Consider the following 14,794-nt stretch of genomic DNA (forward strand, 5'->3'; position numbering starts at 1 on the left):
AAACAAAAAAACTTCTTATCTTGTTTTCTGTCTGTCTGTTGTGATTCCTGAGAAGCTAGTTTTCCAGAGCTTCAGATTTCTCATCCTTCTTTCTTGAGTGATTTGAAAGGTTAAGGGCTTTTCACTGTTGGTATTACTTTTAACCCTCAGTTGCTTTGCGATTCCTCTTCAGAAAGTTTCCAGATGCTTTGATAGATACTTGCGTGTGTTGTTTTGAAAATCTCTTGCAAATTATTCCCTTGACATGAGAAGATTCAGCGGTCCTTCCTAACTTCTAAATCCCTTTTTCTCAGTTCGTTTTCCTTTGAGGTTTCATATTCTCCAGCCCTAAACGTCTTATCCCCATGCACTATACACATTACCTCTGTTAACTGGACAGGGTTGCCTTCTTGCCCTTCTCTGGTCCCCAAAGCTTATGAGTGTCTCATCAGCCTTGGGAGTGTTGGAAAGGAAGAAAATTTCCTCTACCGATCCAGGTTCTTCGGGCTAGTCTAAGAATTAAATTGACATGCATGCTGCATGCTAATTCGCTTCAGTCCTGTCCGACTCTTTGCGATTCCAAGGACTGTAGCCCTCTAGGCTCCTCTGTCCATTGGATTCTCCAAGCAAGAATACTGGAGTGGATTGCCATGCCCTCCTCCAGGGGATCTTCCTGAGCCAGGGACCAAACCCATGTCTCTTACATCTCCTGCATTAGCAGGCGGGTTCTTTACCACCAGTGTCACTTGGGAAGCCCAAATTGACATGAGACAGATTAAAAAGAAAAAAATCAAACAAAAGTTTACTAACATGTATACTTAGAAGAAATCCAGAAAAAGTGAGTATATGCCCAAATGGCCAAAACCCTCACTTTAGCTGAAGATGGTATTTACCTGATGGTAATAATACCTGAAGATGGTACAAAAGAGAATGTTGGTATAAAAGTTTAGGACTTCAAAGGGAGGAAGGTAATTGACATGAAAATGAAAAGTAAATGTTTGCTGGGGGTGGTGGAGACAATGGAACAGAAAGTGGACTCTAATCTCTAATCTCCCCCTCACCCAGCCTGTATTTTACAGGATCTCTGGTGATGGTGATGATGTGATGATGTTCCAGGAACAGTCCTCTATCTAAATTATTTTTAAGCAGTTGTGGGGAAGGGCAGAATTTCTTCCTGGGTCTTGTGGGCCTTGATCATTTTGCAGCTTGAACTAATCTGCATGCCAGAGACATTTTAGGGTGGCACATCTTGGTCCCCTACAGTCTTGCCTTTGAAACTTTCTCTAGAAATTTCACAGTCCAGAGTTGATAGACTGCTTTATATCTCATTGAACCAATCTCTTAATCCTAACAGTAGGTCAGTTCAGTTACTAATGTCAGGAGGCAGCGATATAGGTGGGCACTGAAAGTTAGGCCTACAGAGTATAAGCAACCAGGTATTTAATAAGAGGCATTTCTATGGAGACAAAGAAGAAAAGAGATTGATGGCTGGAGCAAATTATAAACCCAGTGTCTGAATCCTGAGAGTCACCAGCTGAGACTTCTAGAGGTTAGGCTCTAAGCATCTTTTGCTGGTTGAAATGTCTCTGGTGATGTCATCTGGTATTCAGGTAAACTTCCTGAATGACTTGCAAAGCAACAGGCACAAAGACTATCTAAATGTGAGCTCTCTTAAGTGTATATCAGGCTGTTCAGTTCCAGTTCATAATCTTCAAGAAAACAACAGCTTTGGTTCTCAGTGATTTCAAGTCAGAAATGAGAGAAAAATTGAAAACCTTACTTGGGGAGTTATAGCCAAATATTTGAGGAAACTAGAAGAATTCAGGATCTAGTCCAGTTTACAGGTAGAAAAACAAAACCTCAAAAGTGATTAACAGAATTAGATTCTAATGTCCATAAATATGTATTATAGTTTCTATTGAACGTAAGTTTTTTTGTCTCTCTAAAATCACCTTCATCTTTACCAAAGATAGCCAAATTAAGACTAACTTGTTTGTAAAATAAATTTAGTTTTATTAAACTTTGCCTGATTATTTCATAAGTCCAGGCTTTTAAAAGCGTGCTTTGCCGGAACTTTTTCATAAGGAATCACCAGATTGAACTTTTAATTGCCTCTCAGGACCAGGAAGCCACACTGAACATGACATTAGATTCACCTGTAATACCTATGAATTTGGGTGAATTTTTGTCTCCTTGAGGTTCCTAAAATTATCCTGAGGTTCTTGCACCTGCCAAGAAGGAATCTTTCTTACTCACCAGGTAAAGCTGATGGGAACCCTGAAGTCATGGTACCAGCTTGTCTTTCCAAAGAGCTTTATGGCTCCATGAAGTCAATCTTAGTTCTTTAAAGCTGTCTGGTCGTATCTAATTCTATGCGTGTCTCTCTCAAATCTGACAATCCAGTCAAAGCCCTGGTAATGTAACCAATGTTTCTAATTGTATCATGTTATAGGGAGAACAGATTCTTATTGAACTTATACAGTTAGCTATATTGCCATGAAAATAAGAATACTCATTGACTTTCCACATACTGGAGACATCAGATAGGGAGAAAAAAAAAGATAACTGTTTCATCTTTGTTAAGCAATTGTAAACTGTTATAACAGTGTTTTGTTCTGTTTACTTTTTTGGACTGGCAAACTCATGAATGCATACCATAATTTCTAAAAACATACATTACCTCATAATATAATGCTTTTTTCCAATGTGGTACAAGACATGTTTTTAATAAACACAAACCTCTTTAGTGTTTCTGTAATAAGACAGAAGATTTAGACTAGTTTAGCAGTTAATGTTTCAGTATTTTATCTTACTTGGAAGTGATAAAGACATTCAATGAAGCCCCATCATTTAACTTAGCAAAACTCCAAAGTTTTAAATTACTAAAAGATTTGGAGAAACTTTTTTTTTTTTTTGGTCATCCTAGCACAAGGGCCATGCTAATTTTCTCTGTATTATTCCGGTTTTAGTATATGTGCTGCCAAGGCAAGCACTAGACAAACTGTTTTTAAGTAGGCACACCATAAAACATAAAAAAATTATTGAAGAGTTTATCTAAAAACTCTTGTCCTATTTACATTTATTTAATTTAGTTGTTTCCAACAATTAATGTTTAAATTACTCATAAAAACTTGATGAGACATTAGACAAAGTCAATCATCATCTCAAGTTATTTTTCTTGCTGACCAATTTTGTAACAGAGGTAACATGGTCATCTTTGATCTGTAGTAACTTAGGTACAACGAAAGATTATTCTTAATTTTGATAACTCTAAAGACATGTCTGTATTAATTAAACTGACAAACTTAGACTAGCTTTATTTATTTATTTATTTTTATTTTTTTTAGACTAGCTTTAATACTGAGTATTTTCCCAGGTCACATGAAGCTGAAATTCATTAGGGCTAGTTTCTATTATATTTCAAGTCAGTTAAATAGAGCTCTTTTACAAACTAATTTTGGCAATACCATTTGGAGGTAGAAAATACCACACATCTATAACATATGTGTATAGACATATGTGCATGCATGTGTGCTAAGTCGCATCAGTCATATCTGATTCTTTGTGACCCTATGGACGACAGCCTGCCAGGTTCCTCTGTTCATGAGGTTCTCCAGGCAAGAATACTGGAGTGGGTTGCCATACCCTCCTCCAGGGGATCTTCCTGACCCAGGGATCGAAACCCCATCTCCTGCATGGCAGGCAGATTCTTTATCATTGAGCCACTGGGGAAGCCCCATATAGACATATACAAATAGATAAACAGACACAGAGACCTCACAGTCCCAATCTAAAATTTCAGCCATGAACTGGGTATAATAATACAAAACCCACCTAACTGGATTTCTGGCAGATGGAACAAATCATGTTCACATGGATTTCCAAGAAAAAAAGAAACTGCAAATCCATCAGTTAATCATCACATTGAGCTCCTATCTTGAGTGACTTTATTTATACAGAATCTTGGAAGATATTAAAGGTTAGCGAAAAGATGGAATTACAAATAGTTACAATATAGTATGATGACAAAAGTGTGTACCACACAGAGAAAGCTGCTTCAGAGTTGGTAGAGGGGCGCCGGGGAAGGCTTCCAGGTTGAGCTAAGTCTAGGAGGATAAACCCACGGCCTCCATCTGGGCATACAATAGAACAGTGAGTAGGCGGAAGAGCATAGTCAAGACTTGGGGTCGAGAAACCAACGAGTCCTTGGAGAAAAGAGAGTTCTTTTGTATGGGTAGAGCCTAGGAGAGAGACAGGAGATAGGGCAGAAGAGGTGCGCATGAGCCAGATTTTCATGTGCATGACCCAGATCTTAAAGGACCTTAGGTATCGTGCAGAGAAGAGCAGTCTACATCCAAGGAACCACTGAAGGATTTTGTGCAGAGGAGTAACGTGATTAGATCCACATTTGAGTGAAGAAAAGAGCATGACACTTGAGGCAGGGAGATAAGTCAGCAGGCTAAGCATTTTTCCAGGCCAAATAGGTGGTGGCCCAAAATAAAAACAAAGTTACAAGGTGACAAAAACAAGGAAGAGGTAGAAGCAGAGTCGGCTGGCCATGTGACTGACTGACTGCTAAGCCGGAGAAATACAGTTTATCTACAAATCAAAATTAAAAATGTTTCAAATGAAATATGTTTCTACTTAACTGTCTCCAGCATTTGTGATGAGCAGTTTACAGTGTGTTCTATTTCTGTCTTCCACATCCTTGCCAAATCCCTGAGATGCTGAATGGGTCTTTGGTTGGAAGTTTTCCTTTGGGGCGTTAATCCACCCAGGATGTTGCTCAAAAGCCTTCTCTGGAACAACAGAAGGGGACTGAGACCTTGGGGCAGCCTTATATAAATGAGAATCACAATCCTTTGTTCCTTTAGCAAATATTTATCAAGGGCCATGATGTACCCCATACTGTTCTTGGCCCTGAGAATTGGGGTATGAAATAGCTTGAATTTTTCAGGCCTGGGCTGGAAAAGTAATGAGTTTTTAGAACTCATTTATTTATTTTCAGTTTGGCTGCTCTGGGTCTTGGTTGTGGCACACGAACTCTTCATTGTGGCCCAAGGGCTATTCTCTAGTTGTGGCGCACCAGAGCTTCTCATTGCAGTACGCAAACTTCTCTTGTTGCAGAGTACGGGCTGTAGAGCACACAGGCTCCAATATTTGCAGTGTACTTGCTCGAGAGCTCTCAGGCTCAGTTAGCCCCACAGTGTGAGACCTTAGTTCCTCGACCAGGAATCGAACCTGTGTCCCTTGCACTGGAGGGCAGATTCTTGTAATGTTGTTGTTATTCAGTCATGGAGGCTGGAGGCCAGGAGGGATGTCTTGTAATGTTGTTGTTATTCAGTTGCTAAGTCATGTCCAGCTCTTTTTGACCACTCGGATTGCAGCACACCAGAATCCCCTGTCCTTCACTATTTCCTGGAGTTTGCTCAAATTCTTGTCCAATGAGTCAGTGATGCTAGATAACTATCTCATCCTCTCCCTCCCCTTTCTCCTTTTGCCTTCAATCTTTTCCGGCATCAAGGTCTTTCCCAAATGAGTCAGCACTTCACATCAGGTGGCCAAAGCTTCAGCTTCAGCATCAGTCCTTCCAATGAATATTCAGGGTTGATTTCCTTTAGGATTGACTGGTTTGATCTTGCAGTCCAAGGGACTTACCGACCAACTGTCACGTTCATATATGACTACTGGAAAAACCATAGCAGCTTTGACTATATGGACCTTTGTCAGCAAAGTGATATTTTTGCTTTTTAATATGCTATCTAAGTTTGTCATAGCTTTCCTTCCAAGGAGCAAGGGTCTTTTAATCTCGTTGCTGCTGTCCCCGTCTGCATTGATTTTGGAGCCCAAAAAAAGAAAATCTGTCACAGCTTCTACTTTTTCCCTTCTAGTTGCCATGAAGTCATGGGACCAGTTGCCATGATCTTTGTTTTTTTAATGTTGAGTTTTAAGCCAGCTTCACTCTCCTTTTTCACCCTCATTAAGAGGCTCTTTTGTTCCTCTTCACTTCTGCCATTAGTGGTATCATCTGCACATCTGAGGTTCTTGATATTTCTCCTGGCAATCTTGATTTCAGCTTGTGATTCATTCAGTCCGGCATTTTGCATGATATACCTGCATATTAGGGCTTGCTCTATGGCTCAGTAGTAAAGAATCCACCTGCAATGCAGAAGCAGCAGGAGACTCAGGTTCGATCCCTGGGTTGAGAAGATCTGGAGGAGGCCATGGCAACCCACTCCAGTATTCTTGCCTAGAGAATCCCGTGAACTGAGGAGCCTGGTGGGCTATATTTCACAGGGTCACAAAGTGTTGGACACAACTGAGGTGACTTAGCACACATGTGTACACACACCTGCATATAAGTTAAATAAGCAGGGTGACAATACACAGCCTTGATGTACTCCTTTCCTAGTTTTGAACCAGTCAGTTCTTCCATGTCCGGTTCTAACTGTTGCCTCTTGACCTACATACAGGTTTCTCAGGAGACAGGTAAGGTGGTCTGGTATTCCTATCCCTTTAAGAATTTTCCACAGTTTGTTGTGATCCACACAATGAAAAGGTTTCATGTAGTCAATGAAGCAGAAGTAGATGTTCCTCTGCCTTTTCTAAACCCAGCATGTACATCTGTAAGTTTTCAGTTCAGGTACTGCTGAAGCCTAGCTTGAAGGATTTTGAGAATTACCTTGCTGGCATGTGAAATCAGCACAATTGTACAGTAGTTTCGACTTTCTCTGGCATTGCCCTTCTTTGGGATTGGAATGAAAACTGACCTTTTCCAATCCTGTGGCCGTTGCTGAGTTTTCCAAATTTGCTGACATATTGAGTGCAGCACTTTAACAGCAGCAGCTTTTAGGATTTTAAGTAGCTCAGCTGGAATTCCATCACCTCCACTTAATCTTTGTTCATATAATGCTTCCTAAGGCCTACTTGACTTCACACTCCAGTATGTCTGGCTCTAGTTGAGTGACTGCACCATCGTGGTTATCTGCATCATCGTGGTTATCTGCATCATGAAGACCTTTTTCTCATGGTTCTTCTGTGTATTCTTTAATGGGTAGGACTTAAATGGGGCTCCTCCAGGTAGCATAGCACAGTGTGTTCTGTCTCCCCTGCTTTCCCTGTGTCTTCTGTTTTTCTTTTCTCCCCCACCCCAGTTCAGGAGCCATGTTTAGCTAATGCTGAAGAATTACTCAGCTCTTGTAAACTGCTGAGCTGGGTGTTTGGGTTTCTTGGCTGAACTAAGTACTAGATGGTGATTCAGCAGAAACTTCAGGTCCAACAACTGGCAGGGAGGGATCAGAATAAGAGGGAAGGGTAAGAGGGAGCCAGGAAAGGAAGGGGTGGGGGTGGGCCAGCATGGGCAGGAGCTCAGCTGGAAGTGTCCAGGAAGAGCTGTGTGAATCCGGATGTCCACAAGCTCCAGCATAGGGGTGCACCCCTCCTCCACTGCTTATTTGTCCTTGGAGGTGAGAAGCCCTGCCACAGGCTCAGCACATCTGTCCTTAGAGGGGCTTCTGAGATTTCCAAAATGATGCTGGTGCTTCGAGGTGAAAAGGGCTGGAGAAGGGAAGACGTGCTGTAGCGTGGTAGGCAAGATCTATTCCGAAGCCCCACTATGCACCTTCCCAGAGCTGGAATCAAAGCTTTGTTGATAGGAAAGAACTGCATTTGATGTTGTTGTTTTTGCTTCCTTTTCACGGTTTTGTCTTTCACCAGTCCTTCACTCCTGTGATAATACCAACCTTTGTGGTAAGTAGGCAGAGACATGAGATTTTATAATAGCTCCTGAGCCCGTATGAAAAATGTCTTGACTCTGGGTGAGCCCAGGATTTCAGAGAGCTGGCTCTGTGTCTCTGAACTCCTACCTCAATTTCCTCTCTGAGGTCTGTGAGGAGGAAAGACAGGCAGGCCTATGTGGGCTGAGCTGGAATCTTATCCGAGTCTCGAGGTCGGGTGCCTTAGAGCTCAAACAGGGCTGCGGTGTTTTCTTCGCCTGTCAGTGTCTTCCGGCAGCCGGCACTGGTTACCTCCTCGGATCTGGAAACGGCTGAAGTAAGTCAGGCCAAGGGAAGCAGCTTTTCCACAATTAGAAACACGTGCCCAGTCACATCTAAAGAGCTGGGTCCAGCCTGTCACAGACCGCAGCGGAGCCACACCCCCTGCGGCAGGCATTGAAGTCACTGGCTGGGGGCACCACCCTGAGGACCTGTCGGAGGGGCATCACCTTACCCCTTTTGCTCCTGGTCCAGAGGGAGGGAGTAGGGGAGCAGGCCAGTATGGCAGGAGGCTGCATGCCCCAGCAAAATGTGAGGCCAAGAAATCAGTGCTCTGGCAGGCCCGTGACCCAGGTGAAATTTACGGCTGCATCAGAGGGCTGGGGAGCTCCATCCCAGAAAGGTGCTTATTTTGAAGCTCTGGAGGGGAACAGGGTGTTCTGATTTCTACCAAGTGGCATCACTAGCTTCCCTTTCTGCAGCTGCCTGCTTTAGTACATTCCATCTTTCTTTTTTCTGTCCTGACCTTCTTTCTGTATTCTGCTCCTCTCAAGCTCGCTGACGCACGCATGGTCTCTCTCTCTCACTAGTAATGATGTGTTTTGTTCCTCCTCCTTCTTCATCCCCGCTGTGTCTCTCATGATCTTTCCCTCTCTCCTTCATCACCTGTCTTTATTGACTTTGGCCATGCTGGGCATTTTTACTGCCTGCTTTCTCTTATCTGAAAAGACAAAGAGAGCCCAGGTTCTGGAAATGCTAAAGGAAAACAAGCCTTGCTAAGCTGCCTCTAGCTCACTCCTGAGTAAAGAATGAGCCAGCAAAACCAAGAAATCCAAGTGGAGTTCCCGGAGTTGGAGAGAAATGTATTGTGACATTGATAAGGGACCACAGGAGGGAACACAAGGCAGAAAAGAAAGTCTGCTTGTGGGAAATAATTTTCCAAGCCCTGGGGGACCGGCAAACACAAAACCGCTGGTTTCTGAGGAACAGCCATCCTAGTCTCCCCCTTTTTCACGCTGGCATCTTACTTCCTGCTGCCCAGAAAGCAACTTGGCCAGCATCTTCAGGTGACAGACCCAGAGCCCCTAGTGGCCATGGGTACCACTGACAGGAGCAAGGGGGAGAGAATGTGGGCATGGGAGGAGAAGAATGATGTGCATGTGATTTAAGAAAGGCCGGTGTAGTGGCAGAATAAGCAACTGGGAATTGGAGGGATGGGGACCCAAGGGGGTAGTCCTGTCTTTGGCACTAATTAGTTAGAATATTACTTCACTCACATATAAGATGAGGTTCTGGGTCTCTCTGACTGCCCCTGAGGTTGGAACCATGCCTCTGGGTAGTAGGGTACAGACCTCTCCCTTCAGTACCAAGACCTATCTATAAGTGAGCCCCAACTGTGTCACTCTCAGCACTGCTCTTATAACAGTCAACCCAGACCCCTAGCCAAATGGCTTCTTCCTGACTTTCACCCATCAGACCAGAGCAGTGTGGTTCATGGAGCAGAAGCTGGCTTGACTAAAGCAACGAGAGTGGTTTGAGGATCCATGTGAGAAAGTGCTCATTAGCCCTCTGCTAAAGATACGAAATGACCCTTTGCCTGACCAGCTGAGCAAGAAGCCAGAATCCTGTATCCAAAAGCAAGGGAGGTCCTAAAGACAGTCATCCAGTGGTCATGGTGGGGATAGCTTGTGCTTTGTGAGCCCTTTGGGGGAAGGAGAAACAGCCGTGTTATGTACCCTCCCCCATCTCTGTCTAGCATCAGCAGTACTTGCCCACCCTGCTTCATGGGGTTGTCCCCTGATATAAAAACCCTGATGTTTACTCTCTAGAGAAGCACAGTGGCCCTGTGCAGCCTCAGTATTTTATGAATTGATTTGTCCATCTAGCCATCCTCTATTCAGTACATATTAACACCTACTGTGCATCAGGCCGTTACAGGATCTCAGGATCACCCTAGCCAGCAGTGTTGTTAATGGCTGTGTGTATACTGTTGGCTGCAGAAGAACAGAGAAGTTTCCTTCTTTTCTGGACCTGATGAGTAGAGCAGCTGCAGCAACATCAGCATTCCTTGCTTTTTGTAGGACACTCCTTCCTGTACAGAATGGGTGGTGCAACCAAGGTACATGGACAAGCTTGAACATCTGGGCTCCTTGTGCAGTGCCTTGACCTTATGTTCACCACTCCTGTAGCCCCCTAATCCACCTTTGTGCCCACTCTTCCAGACAGCTTGGGTTGAAGGACCCCAGAGCAGGTGATTTGTGGGTGAGCATCCTGCTGAGAAAAAGGTTGAGACATGACAAATTGAGGCAAAGGATCAGGGATAGAGGAGGAAGTAAGAAGGGAGAAGCAATGCAGCTTTGCAGGGTAGGTCCTGATGTGTGATATGGTGGCTCGAGAACCCACCAAACCATCCCCTTTCCCATCTTCTCTGCTTTGCCGCCAACTGTCAGCATTATCCTGAGCAAAGCATGCCCTCTTTTTGAGTTCCAGTTTCTTAGCTTATGAACAATAAGGATAACCATGTAACCTTTTGTACAGTCATACACCGGTTATAGAGCATATTCGTGGCATTAAAATGGACCATACTTCTTGCCATTTTACAGATAGGGAAGGGAGGCTCAAAGAGTTTGACTGGCTTGTCCAGAGAGTAAGTGACCATGTTGGGAAGGGCATCATGGCCATTGGGTTCTTCAAGTTCTATGTTGTCTCATTCTTACTTTGCCCAGGCTGCCATGTCCCTCCGAGGGAGCCATCTCTGCCTCTGCTCCTCAGACCTGCTCAACCCCACCCCCACTGCTACCATTTCACTCCTTACACAAGTTGCTCTGAGCTCTATTGGCTTGATCTGTACTTGACAGAGACACCAGAAACCCGTGTGGTCCTCTACCCGCAAGGTGTTGCTGGATAGAGCTGAGGGGAAGAGGGATAAAGTCACAGCCCTGGCTCTGTGATGCTCTTAGGGACTTAAGACCAGCCCCACAATCCCCTAATTCATCCTTAGAGGATTTTCTGAAGGAAGATTTATTTATTTACGTTAAAGATTCACTGATGTTCTGTTTCAAAATGGACTAGAGAGATTGATTTTAAATTGCTTCTTTTACCGGTAGTCTATAATGTACTAATTTAAGGTAAAATTGTCTCCCAAATGTTTTCCTATTCTTCCCTTCCAACTTTTGTAACCCTTGGATCTTGTGCACCTCGACTCCCTGAGTCAGTTGGGGTGGACTCTGCCTGGGGAAGCTGCAGAGCGGAGGCGTCCGCGACAAGATAGCACACAGTGGGGCCACCCTTTCCCTTCTGCAGGGAAAAATGAACTTAGACTCTCGACTCCTGAGCATCTGTTGGCTCTCCATAGTGACATCTTTTATGGCCTTTGATTGTAGCCTCTGGTCCGTAAAGTTAGGAGACCAACCAAACTCTGGGGACAGAGAACAAAGGACTCGTGTCTGTGAACATCTCAGCACTCCACTGGCCTCGAAAGAGGTTTGTAACTCTTGGGCCTGTGTGTCTGTGCGTCTGGGTTGTGCACATGGGCCTGTTGCTGTATGGACTATGGAGGAGGCTGGGGGAGAACCCAGGATGGATGAAGGAGTATGAAGAGTCTTTTGCCCTGAATCTATCTGAGAGGAAGTGCACAGATAGAGTTACCCTAGGGTGAGCCTGTTTACTCCTGTATTGAGTTACCAAGGGGAGAAAGAGAAGGTGGAAGAGCTGAGATGCTATCATGTACAGCATGTGACGTGGAAGTTCGCCAACCAGGTTAGCACATTGGTGACCTCACTTTCGCTGCCTGCTCCCGGTGCTCCGCCCCCCACCCCCAACTGGTGTCCTGTGAGGCCTGTGACAGGCACTCCTTTGGGGCCCTGGCGTGTGCTGCCTCGTGAAGGCTATTCCCCTGCGTCCTTGTCTTTGTCTGTGGTGTCTGGCCCTGCATTCATTTCCTATTACTGCTGTAACAAATTACCATAAACTTAGTGGCTTAAAACTACACAGATGTGTCGCCTTTCAGTTCTAGAGGGCAGAAGTCCTAAACTCAAGGTGTCCAAGGCTGAGGCCCCACTGAAGGCTCTGGGGAGAACTGTTTCCTCACCTTTCCCAGCTTCTGTATTCTTCGGCTCGTGGCCCCTTTTGCATCGTCAAAGCCAGAAGCATAGCATCTTTAAATCTCTCCTTCTCTCTCTTTTTTTCTTGAAATATATATAGTTAATTTACAGTGTTGTGTTTATGGTATACAGCAAAGTGATTCAGTTACAGATTTTCTTCTTCAGATTCTTTTCCATTATAGTTTATTAAAAGATACTGAATGCAGTTCTTTGGACTATACAATAGGAACTTGTTTATTTTACATATAGTACTGTGTATCTGCTAATCCCAAACTCCAAATTTATCCCTCTCCCCCTTTTCCCTTGTGATAACCATAAATTTGTTTTCTATAAAAATATGGAATGTTTCATGAATTTGCTTGTCATCCTTGCACAGGAGCCATGCTAATCTTCTCTGGTCATTCCAATTTATTAGTGTGTGTGCTACCAAAGTGAGCACTCAAGCCTTTCTCCGTCTCTGACTTCTGTTATCACATCTCTTTTTGTAACTCTGAACTTCCTGCCTGCCTGTTATAAGGAGGCGGGGCCCCCTCAGATAATCCAGGATCATCTCCCCACCTGAAGATACTTAATCACATTTGTGAAATTCCTTTTGTAAGGCAACATTCACAAGATTAGAATGTTGACACCTTTGAGGTGGTGTGTCTGCCCACCACAGGCCCAATGAGTTCTGGTGTCTTGTCAGAGGGAGAAGTGAAACAGAGGCTTCGTGACTCCCCAGGGATCACAGTGTGAGGATCAGGGCTGGCCTGGGGTGAGGGAATCAGAGTTTGAGGATCAGGACTGGCCTGCGGTGAGGGATACCTTCTCTTAGGGAGCAGGAGCTTACCTACCCTCTTCACGGTGGACGTCCCAGATCAGCACAGGCACTGTCATGGGTCTGACAAGGATTCTGCCTCTCTGCTGGTCCTACAGATTTCCCAGGGCAGAAAGCGCTGAGCCCTGCTTTCCCACCTACATGGCAGTTACCAGGCCCTGGGTTCTGGGCAGGGTAAGAGATTACTGGGTTCTGAGTCCCCTCCTCCTGCCTGCCTCATTTTTTTTTGTCTCTCTCCCATTACCTTGACATTAAGGTTTTCAAACGGGGCAGATTAAGTAACCAACCCCTGACTTCAGCATCTTCTTGAAGTCTCATCTTCTTGATAACCTTTCACCGTCCCTTTTTTTTATAAGCCAGGAAACAAAAGAAAAAGAGAGGAGAAGATGCCCAAGAAATACAGAGAAACCTGGGATTCCATGGGGCCCTCTAGAGAAGCAGCAACCCTCCACACAGTCAGATTACAATGCACAAGAACCCATCTTATGTCTTCCTGTTTATTTTGTCCAGCTAGCCTCACATTATAAAAATTCTCTAATGCTAGGATCTTCCTCACCTATAAGAAGCATCTCTGGGGAATTCCTTGGCAGTCCAGTAGTTAGGACTCTGAGTTCTCATTGCCTAGGGTCCGGGTTTGAGTCCTGGTTGGGGGAAACTAAAATCCCACAAGCTGTGGGGCTTGGCGAAAAGAAAAAGGAAGCATCTCTGATTTCCTTGGGCTGACCTAGGGGCTCCGTGTGGATGCCTGCCAAGCTTCTGTGAAGAGCTCTACTGTCATCATGTTGCTTTGTGATCTTTTAGCTCAGCCATCTCCCCTCTTAGAGTGTGAACTTCCTAAAGAGAGGAAGGGACTTGTGTCTTATTTATAGCTCCCCCCACCAGGGTATCTAGTAAGGTTCTTTGTAGATGACGGTTGGATGGATGGATGGATGGATGGAGACTCTCACATCTCAAGCTGCAACTGCCCCTCATCCCCATCTACATGTGGCTTCCCTAAGGTCACTGTATCTCTAGCATGCAGAACTCAAGATCTGGCTGGAAAGAGAGCGGGGACATAGCCCTCAGCAACAGAAAGCACTCTGGGTATAGACAGAGACAGAATGCCTGAGGAAAGCAGGGTCTTGGCAAGTGTTGCCTTTCCTCACTGACCTTTCCTCTTGGGATGGAAGCTCAGGTTTCAGCCTGCTGTGAGGGAGGCTAACCTGGGGTACCAGGAGACTGAAAGTACCTTCTCTCCCCTCAGTCACATGCTGTGATTGCCTACAGGGCCAAGGGTCAGACGGGGTGGGGGGGTGGTGCTGCAGCCATTGTCCAAGGAGATTAGTGTCACAGGCAGTCTATCTCCCCCACCCTATTCTCAAGATTTCTCTATTATGTCTGAGTGAGTGAGTGAAGTTGCTCAGTCGTGTCCGACTCTTTGCGATCCCATGGACTGTAGCCTACAAGGCTCCTCTGTCCATGGAATTTTCCAGGCAAGAGTACTGGAATGGGTTGCCATTTCCTTCTCCAGGGGATCTTCCTGACCCAGGGATCAAACCCTGGTCTCCCACATTGCAGGCAGACGCTTTACCGTCTGAGCCACCAGGGAAGTCCCTATTATGTCTGAAAGATTCCTGAAAAGTCTAGAGGTTAAAGATTAGTTAAGGGCTGGGTTCTTGTGGGGGTAGGCTTAGGAAGGACAGAAGACACGCACAGTAAGTTAACTTGACAAATGGTCCTTTCTTTCAAACTTCTCGATGTCCCCAGGAACACTGTGAAGAAGCCTTTCTGGCTGCCTGGTTAAGCTGGCACATGGGGAGGTGACCTCATTTTGCCCTCTCCTCCCCTTGGCAAGGATGATCTCTGCATGATGACATCATGATCTGGTTCCTCATTCTGTAATCCTTACCTCTCCTGGAGTC

General features: G+C 44.9%; 1 protein-coding gene and 2 non-coding genes across 3 annotated transcripts in view; 1 reads left to right on the plus strand and 2 right to left on the minus strand.

Moving 5' to 3' along the window:
* The window catches only part of SLC7A8 (solute carrier family 7 member 8), a 52,549-nt gene that overhangs the window by 19,675 nt on the left and 18,080 nt on the right, over window positions 1–14,794 (plus strand). The gene's annotated exons all lie outside the window — the stretch shown is intronic.
* LOC113900591 lies at window positions 2,865–2,972 on the minus strand. The gene has a single exon (XR_003513218.1). It is a non-coding gene; the product is annotated as a U6 spliceosomal RNA (small nuclear RNA).
* Window positions 12,408–12,515, minus strand: LOC113900592. Its single transcript, XR_003513219.1, has one exon. It is a non-coding gene; the product is annotated as a U6 spliceosomal RNA (small nuclear RNA).

Source organism: Bos indicus x Bos taurus, chromosome 10, assembly GCF_003369695.1.
Source record: "Bos indicus x Bos taurus breed Angus x Brahman F1 hybrid chromosome 10, Bos_hybrid_MaternalHap_v2.0, whole genome shotgun sequence".
NCBI classification, from domain to species: domain Eukaryota; kingdom Metazoa; phylum Chordata; class Mammalia; order Artiodactyla; family Bovidae; genus Bos; species Bos indicus x Bos taurus.